Here is an 8863-nt window from a genome sequence, read left to right as displayed (position 1 = left end):
CCATGGTTGGACATGTGGGAATCCAATGGCTTAACCATCAAGACTCCTGCTGGTGTCAGTAAATATTTTTTAAATAATATATGAACAGCCTCATTAAAGTATTATTGAAATCCTACAAAGTAGGTATACATATAGTATTACTAGTTTTACAAATAATATAATCAAACCATAAAAGTCCATCGAATCTGCCAAGTATATACAATTTAAGTAAGATTTTAATTTGAAATCTGTCCACTCTACTTCTAAAACACATAAGCTTACTGATATGAAATAGTGCTTTGGAATTAAAATATGTTATGAATTCATATGGGAAGAAAACATAGATGCAAATATAAATATGCTAAAATACTATTAATTGTTTTTTATTTATATATGTTAAAAAGTATGAATTCAGATTTTTTTTTTGTATATTGCCATCAGAATGTTTCAATGCCAACTGAAAAAGCCTTCCTTTTTCCCATTGAATTTCCTTTGCAACTCTGTTCAAAATTAATTGGCCAGGGACCAGCAGATAGCCTAATGGCTATGTCGCTGGACTCCCATGTAGTCGACCGTGGTTCAAGTCCCGGACCCGGTGGCTTAAACTCACGCCGGGTACGTGTGCGTGCGTGCCCAAGATCCCAAGAGGAGAATGGAGGAGAAGGGATTGTGGCATGGCCATCCCCCTGGGGGGTGATTTCTCGCTTTCTGTCTCTCTTTCTCTCTTTGTCTGTCTGGTGAGCACATGTGTCCTCTAGCAAAAACCTCTCAAAAAAAATTAATTGGCCATATATGTGTGGATAAATCTCTGGACTCCTGCATTATGTTCTATTAACTTATATATCTAAAATTTAATCAATTGGACACAGTTTAGATAATTTAATTTAATTATAAATGTTAACATCAAGTATCCTCAAAATGTCTAAATTATTGGGTTATTGGAAAAGTCATGATTTTTTTTTTGAGAGAGATTTTTGCAATAGGGTGCATACACTCACCACAGAGAGAGAAAGCAAGAAATCACCCCTTTAGGGGGGATGGCCAAACCACAATCACTTCTCCTACATTTTCCTCTTAGGATTTTGGGCACGCACACACACACACACACACACACACACACACACACAAACATCCAGTGTGAGTTTTAAACCACCAGGTCTGGGACTCCGTCCACGGTCAATGTATGGGAGCCCAGCAACATAGCTTCTACTCCATCTGCTAGTTCCAATCACAATGCAGTTTTTCATACAAAAGCATAGAAAAAAATGTCATGACTTTCCCAACATTCCAATATTTTAGCCATTCTCATTATTTTTTCAGGTACAATTTGGAAAAAGTTTGTTAAATTCTCCAAAACTACTTGCCAAGATTTTGATCGGGATAACAGTAAATCTATATGTCAACTTGGGTACAAATGATAACAATTTTGAGTCTTCCAGTTTATGATCATGTTATTAAATATCCTTTTTTAAAATTTCTTCTTTGATTTATTTCGTCAATGTTTTAGTATTATGCATATAAATCTTGGATGTATTTGGTTAGACTTCTCCCTATGCATATGGATGGGTGGATGGATAGATAGATATAGAGATAAATTTAAATTTCATTTTTTTATTGCTATACGTAGAAATACAAAGCATTTTTGGTTTACAGAAATGATCTCTTTCCAACTTCTCAACTGAATTATTAGTTCTGCTAGTCTTTTTTTGAAGATGTTTGGGAATTTTCAATGTGATTATATATATTTTCAGTAAACATACTTTTGCCTTTTTCTTTTCAAATCATATGATTCTTTTCATTACTCAATGGCTACAGTGTATTTCACTTTGTGAAACTTCTTTGACTTATCTTTATGCTGGGTCCTCACTGTTTATTCTGCTAATAAGCCTTTGCAAGGCATTCTTTATCTTTGGAATAATGTATGTTGCAGTTAGCTGACTAATAGTCATTATTATTGATTGAACATACATATATACACATGGGTGTGCGTGTGTATGTATGTAGACAGAAGACACAAGGATTCTGGGCTATAAACAAAGACAATTAATTACACACATCGTCACAAGTAACATCTTAACAATATTTCCTGAGCCTCAAACCCCTACATAGTGACAAGATGAGGGCACATGCAGTGTGCATTTACAGGAGTGAAATTCTGAAACTAGGAAACTCTTAGGTATTGACGTTTGGCTCAGCCCATTTGGGACACTATAACAAGATACCTACCATAAACTGGGACACTTAAAACCAGTGGAAATGTGTTTCTTATCATTCTTATGACTAGGATGTCTGTGATCAAGGCTCCAGCAGATTTGATGTCTTTTAGTTTTAATTTTAACGTTTTTATTACTATTATTTTTATTCATTCAATTGCTATACATCGTTTGGCTTGCACAGAGAATTTATCTAACAAGAAGTACACCTCAGACCTGTCCAGTTGAGCATACTATATGTTATGAATAGGTAATAAACCATAACTGTGTCCCACAAATGTCTTGTCTCTCTCTTCTTTCTCCCTAATTTGCTTCCCTATACTCTTCTTCTCTCCCACCCTCCTCCCATACTGCCAGAGACTTGATTTCTACTGAAGACCATTTCCTTGCTCATAGGCAGTGCTCTCTCACTGTGTCCTCACCTGATAGAGCAGACAAAGTGGTCTCTAGGGCTTCTTTCATAAGGGCATTAATCCCAAAGAATTAAGGTACCTGCCAAAGGCCCCTCCTCATAATATCATCATATTGGAGTTTAGGTTTCAACACATCAATTTTGAGGGAACGTGAACAATGAGACCATAACATCTACCTATCTTCTATAGGAGAATATAGACCTGATTTTTGCCTTAGATGTTACCAAATTTTCTCTAAGAAGATTAAGAAGAAGATTTTATCTATGCAATTACTCTGAATGTCCCTGGGAAGGAAGAATTTCCTAAATGTTACTCTCCTAGACTGTCTCATACAAATGTTGGCCATGAACATGGATGATTAAGCAGAAAAATGTCTGTCTTCAAATTTGCTGTATCATTTTTAAACCTGTTTATATTTTATCAAAATATGAACAAATAGCCTTCCCTTAGGATTTTTGGTAAGGATTAAGTAAAAACCACCTTTGAGAAATTATTTCTTAAAATTGAAACTCTCCATAAAATTTCAAAGATTTTTCTTGACCCAGTGAATAGCTCTCTCTGGATCTGTAATATATTTAGAATTTTCTAGTTCTTCACTGTCTAAATCCTATTAAGTATTGAGGTGAAGGGGCACCTCCTCCCAGCTAGGTAGAAAAAGCTATGGCAATATTGAGCCTGGAGTTTTTAAAGGAGAATGTGATTATAAATCATGGCACCAATACTTCAAAAAGAATGTTACATCAAGTCTAACAGAATTGAAAAAAAGAATCTTGCAAATTTTATTTCCTATCATCAATGATAAAAGAAACTTAATATTTAATTATTAAAAAAATGCTGTATTTTACCTATGGGTACTCTCACTTACTGGAGGGAGAAGTGAAAGTTCACATACTTTGTGGAAGGCAATTCTACAATATATAATAAGTATTTAGCCAGTGAATTACACTTTAAGGAACATTTTAATTATAAGATCATAAATTAAAAGTAGTTTACTTTAGTATTATGTATCTAAATTATGTTAAGTTAGATTTGTCAGGATGCAAAAAACAAATAGACATGAAACTTGAAATACAGATTTAGTACAGTCATATTTTACAAAAGACATTCCAAAAATCAGTTCCATAACTTGTAAATTTTTCAGTCATTTCACAAATAAAAAAAATAAAGAGATAAGGAAAGAGAAACATGTAGATAGTTCTTTAAAAAGAGTAGAGGGGCTCTGAGGTTATGCCCTCATCTTCCGTACGCCATCGTCTTCTCATTGCCCTCACAGAGCTCTAAGGATGTAGAAAAGGGACAGAATCTACCTCCTTTCTAAGATTTTCTTTCATGCAGTCAGAAAGATGGAAATATTCCTGCTTTGGGAGAATAGAGCGGACTATTGTCTAACTTTCCCTCAAATTTGCAAACATGGCAGAACAGAAATAGCTGTGTCAGGAAGGAATGTTCATTAATTTTCCCTGAGCCAGCAGTGGACTGCGAGAGGAAAAGAGGCCCAAGGCTATTCAGTACACTGCCCTCCAGCATTATTGTTAGAAGGCGAGGAAACTCCTACAGAAAAAGGTTGTGTGTGGTTGAAAGAAGACAACTAGGAGCCAAGGAGGGACCCTGACAGACCAGCTGAAATGCAGTTAATTTACCCATTTGTAGGCATTGAAATTAAAGAGTTTCAGTGATCGTTACCTCTAAAACTTCATGAGTTTTCCCATCTTCAGGCCTGGCAAGCCAGAAGCCAACAAAGTGAAGCTGGAAGAGTCTCATCCCACTTCTCCGCCTATCATGAAGCATCCTCCACTTCCGTCTTACAGCTACAAGTGGGATCATAAATGAATCAGTTGAAGAGAAGCCAATCAGCATGAAGGTAGAATAAGATTTACTCTTTGATTACTGACTGATTTGGGACATGACCTTTTTAATTATAAAATTGAGACAGAGTTTGCAACTTTAAGAGATCCAAATTGTGTGATTAACTGAGAGAGTATAGGGAAGTCATAAGACCCTTACTAAATTTTCATCAACAGACATGGAAACATTTGCACTCACTGAAAAAAAAAAGGTATTTTTCATTTCTCAAGTAAAATAATCAAATAAAGCGTTAGTTTATTATATATGATCAATCATTTAAATAATGATCAAATATTGTGACTTCTTCAAAGACTATTGCTAAATTGTGATTTTTCTTTTTTAAATTATATTTAGTACTATAATAACAATTAAAAGAAAAATTTATTAGGAATCGGGAAACCATGAGAGTGATTCAAGAATTATGCCTATTACATATGGGTAAGTCATTTGAGTATGGTTTTATCATTTCGAAAGTAGTTTTAACTGCATGACTTCTCTAACAGCTAGATGATGTCATTTCTACTTATAAGTCAATTTCCCAAATATAACAGCAATTTATTTTATTCCTTTCTCTTGTGATTATAGACTACATAATCCATCTCTAATCCATTCAATATCCTTAAAATTTTAAGGTCCTAGTAATCCATCTCCATGTCAAGAAATTGGTTATTATTTTTCCTTTGATTTTTTAGAATACCATCAAGCCCATAAGAAAAAAAAAGTTTCCAAGTTAATATGAACGGAATCTCTGTCAGTTGTCATGTTTAAGAATAAATGTACATTGATACCTATAAGGAAATAGGCATTTTAATAGAATGTATCACTTATAACATAATGCATGAAAATAACATTTTGAAAAAGAGAAAAATACCCTGAAAATTTAGATCCTTTCAGCTCAGGATAACAGCTAAGACAACTGAAAATGCTATTTAACTCAAAATATAATACTATTTTTGGTCTTATATAAATAGCAAAATTAGTTATGGTAAAAAATATTTGTTAATAATATGAAACTATCTTTATGCAAGTAAAGATTCTATACTTAAGGATTTATAGTGCAAGAAGACAGAAATAAGTTTTAGTTTTACACAAATCTTTCTAGGCAGTAGCCTATTGACTATTAATATTACAGTCATACAACCTAAACTAAAAAATTGTGTTCTCAATCCAATTTTTATAGAAAAGACTTGATATAGTGATCAATTTCAAATTTTTATAGCAAAGCTCTCCAGAAAAAGTTGATACATGAATATAACAAAAACAGTGAAGAAATCTTTGGAAAAACTTGGTTTTAGTAGGAGAGCTATACTAATAAAAAGATCTTTTACTTATAAAAAATTTCTTCTGTATTAGCTCTATTAATTTTTAAAGTTTATTTATTTGTGTCTTCCATGAGAGAGAGAGAGAGAGAAACAGAGAGAGATAGGCTCCCCTCGATGGATCTCTGTGTCACAGTCACCCCTAATCTCACCAGCCACAATCGTGGGCATCTATTCTTATGACCAGAATGAAAGGAAGACCTTGGGATGAACCCTGGACCTCTTCACGTGGGTCCAAAATGGTTGAGGATTTGTTTGTTTGTTTATTTATTTATTTATTTTAGTTTTGCCACAGGGCACATTAATCAACCAGATTGAGAGAGAGAGAGAGACAGGGAAAGTGAGAAATCACCTGCCCTAAAAGGAGCACGGCCACACAATCTGCTCTCCTCATCGCTACTCTCAGGACTTCGGGCATGCATGCACATGCGCCTGGCATGCTCCTCAAGTCACCAAAGCAGGCATTCAAACTGCACAGCTGACTATGTGAGATCCAGCTGCCCCAACCACCATGCCACCAGCTGGACTTGGTCTGTATTAATTTTTCAAAAATATTTGCATTTCACTTCTCCGTCAAATGAATATGTTATGTTGAATATATGAAACAACTATGGGTAGAAAGTTTTATGCCCACATTTCAAAAGAAAATGTGGAAAGCAAATTTCATTTTGCTGATTCCTACTTTCTCCATATCCAAACTCTATGTCTGCATTTCATTCTTTCTGATAATGGCCAGTTTATCTTATGTCCGATATATACTTTCTGTTCTTTCTAGCCTTTATATCTCTACTTTTTATTTCTTTAGCCACATATACCTAGTGGCCATTATTGTCAGGGATTATAATTGTGTGTGTGTGTATGTGTGTGTGTGTGTGTGTGTGTGTGTTAAAATAAAACTGTTCTTTACCATGTTAAATTTTTCATGAATATAGTCTTTCACAAATACATTTTTATTAACTCTACCTTTATAACAAATTGACTTCATTTATGTTTACATGTTAATAAGTAAACCTTGCCTTGCCTTCTAGTTCATCTATATGGTCAGCCAGTGGCAGGAAAAACAATTTCTTACCAAAATTGTCCTCTTTGGTGTAAATATCTAAACATCTCTCACATCAGAGAGGTCCAAAATGAGTCACACATGCCTCTGCATAAACTAGAAGTCACATTGCAAGGCCTCATCAAGATACTCCTTTATTTGTTTTAAAGTTGCAGATATTTGCTGTGCACTAGACTCACATCTGAGTTCTCAGAATACCCAGCACTAATTTTTCAACAAGCCATTCAGTGGATCTTTCACCTCCCTTACAGACCTCATGCCAGGGGTCTCATCAAACACTATAATAACATACTTGAAAAAGTACACATTCAATGAAATATGGCATATTTTAGTCATTGGGTAAATACCAGTGGTGAATTATAATAAGGCTTTCACATAAATTTTGATGATCGTCTATTGACCAACTTTTTATCTTTCACTTTGATCTTGCTCCTCTGCACAATGTATACAACAATCTGGCAAAGAAGAAACAAATTCTGGGTGCTCCTTCCCTTGGCACCTGTGGGAAGCACAAATCACTCAAGAAAATCTTCATTTAGCCCCATCCAACTGCCTAAAAAGTATATAAAAAAATTAAAAAATAAAAGCACTCTCCCTTGATTTTTCAAGCTATTTTTGTGCTGTTTGATAGCTGTCTTACTCTCCCCAGAAAAACTCATTATGTGAGTAATAAACCTTTTCATATCCTCTTGAGATGTGTGTGGCATCCAAACCAGATACAGAGTTAAGGGTATATCCTGCCTCTGCAGGTGGCCATATTTCTGCTTTTATGTAGGGCTCCTTTATATTGAGAAAGATTATTGTACCATGATTGGAAAAGAAAGACAGGAAAAAAAAAAGATGTTTCTTATACTTACATCACTGAAAGTGCTACATAAGGTCTGTCTTCCTTCAACAAGTTAGCTTGGTTGTGTTCACACATGAATCTCTAGAGAGGGAGTCACCACACACAATCCCTCTCGAGGTTTAAGTTTAGAACTAACACAACAAAAATCTCTATGATTTTTGTTTGCTACGAGGCACAAAGCCAGCCTACCGTCTAATGGGGGAAAATATAATCTACTCTTAATGAGGGTATATAATGACTCGTACTACAAAATTATCGATAGATTTAGGTTGAATATAAATCCTTGGCTACAATATTGAAAGTATATCCATCCCCATGTACTGCTCCATGAAAGCTTGGGAGGAAGGTTTCATTCTGAAATTTAGAATGTAAAACTAATATGGAATCTAACACATAATCATTCATTGTCTTCTTGACTGTACGAAATGACTGTAGATGAAAACAAGACTTCCAGGATAACAAAATTTGGGGCATACACATATCTGACAATTATTTTAAAACTGCCTTCAAAAGGAAGTACAGTTAATGAAGAAATACATAAATTAATGGGGCTGAAATAACAGAGCATTTTAAGGGGTAAGACTGATCTAGTAATTAGGATCTGTCTATTGCTTGCAAAAGGCACATACATTTGTTTCTGAGCATGATAGTTTACACTGCTTGCCTGGTTTTCTCTTGCTCTGGCATCATCGTTGGGAATTATTGCCAGATGGCCAAGCCAATACGGTACATCATTGCTCTCAACGTGTCTCCAGCTGGTTTTCTAGCCAACATCTATTTTTCCCAATTGTCACAATGTTATCCTGTTCAGGTGTTCTGAATTTACTCATCTATTTCCCCAGTGGTGTTTAAACTACCAAGTGTAATAATTGTTGATAAACAACAACTTTAAAAACAATGACAACTAACATGCTACTTCTTATCTTACTACATCTTAACATGCTTGCTGATTTCTTTGTGTGGAATACTTTACCTTCTCCTTTTCTGTCTGAAAAATTTGTATTTATATTCTAAAATTTGGCTCCAACATTATTTTCATGAGAAAAAAAAATCTATAGCTGCATTAATGTAATTTTTATCACATATGATACCCCTACTTCTGCATTCCCATAGGCCCTGTTTGCTGCTATTACTAACTGGGATGGTTGATTTTGCTCCATCTCCTGTGCAGTAATGGAGACTTCTTG

The 8863-nt window shown here is 34.7% G+C and overlaps 1 long non-coding RNA gene across 1 annotated transcript in view; it reads right to left on the bottom strand.

Annotated features, from left to right (window-relative positions):
• Positions 1-4295: 4295 nt before the first annotated feature.
• The window catches only part of LOC106735048 (uncharacterized), a 58904-nt gene continuing 54336 nt past the window's right edge, over positions 4296-8863 (bottom strand). Inside the window, exon 3 of the long non-coding RNA XR_001370481.2 lies at positions 4296-4413. This is a non-coding gene — a long non-coding RNA (uncharacterized LOC106735048). The remainder of the gene's footprint in view (positions 4414-8863) is intronic.

This window comes from Tupaia chinensis, unplaced genomic scaffold, assembly GCF_000334495.1.
Source record: "Tupaia chinensis unplaced genomic scaffold, TupChi_1.0 Scaffold000281_1, whole genome shotgun sequence".
In the NCBI taxonomy this organism is placed as follows: Eukaryota; Metazoa; Chordata; class Mammalia; order Scandentia; family Tupaiidae; genus Tupaia; species Tupaia belangeri.
Note: the sequence above shows the minus strand (reverse complement) of the source record. Positions and strands in the feature narration are given on the sequence as shown.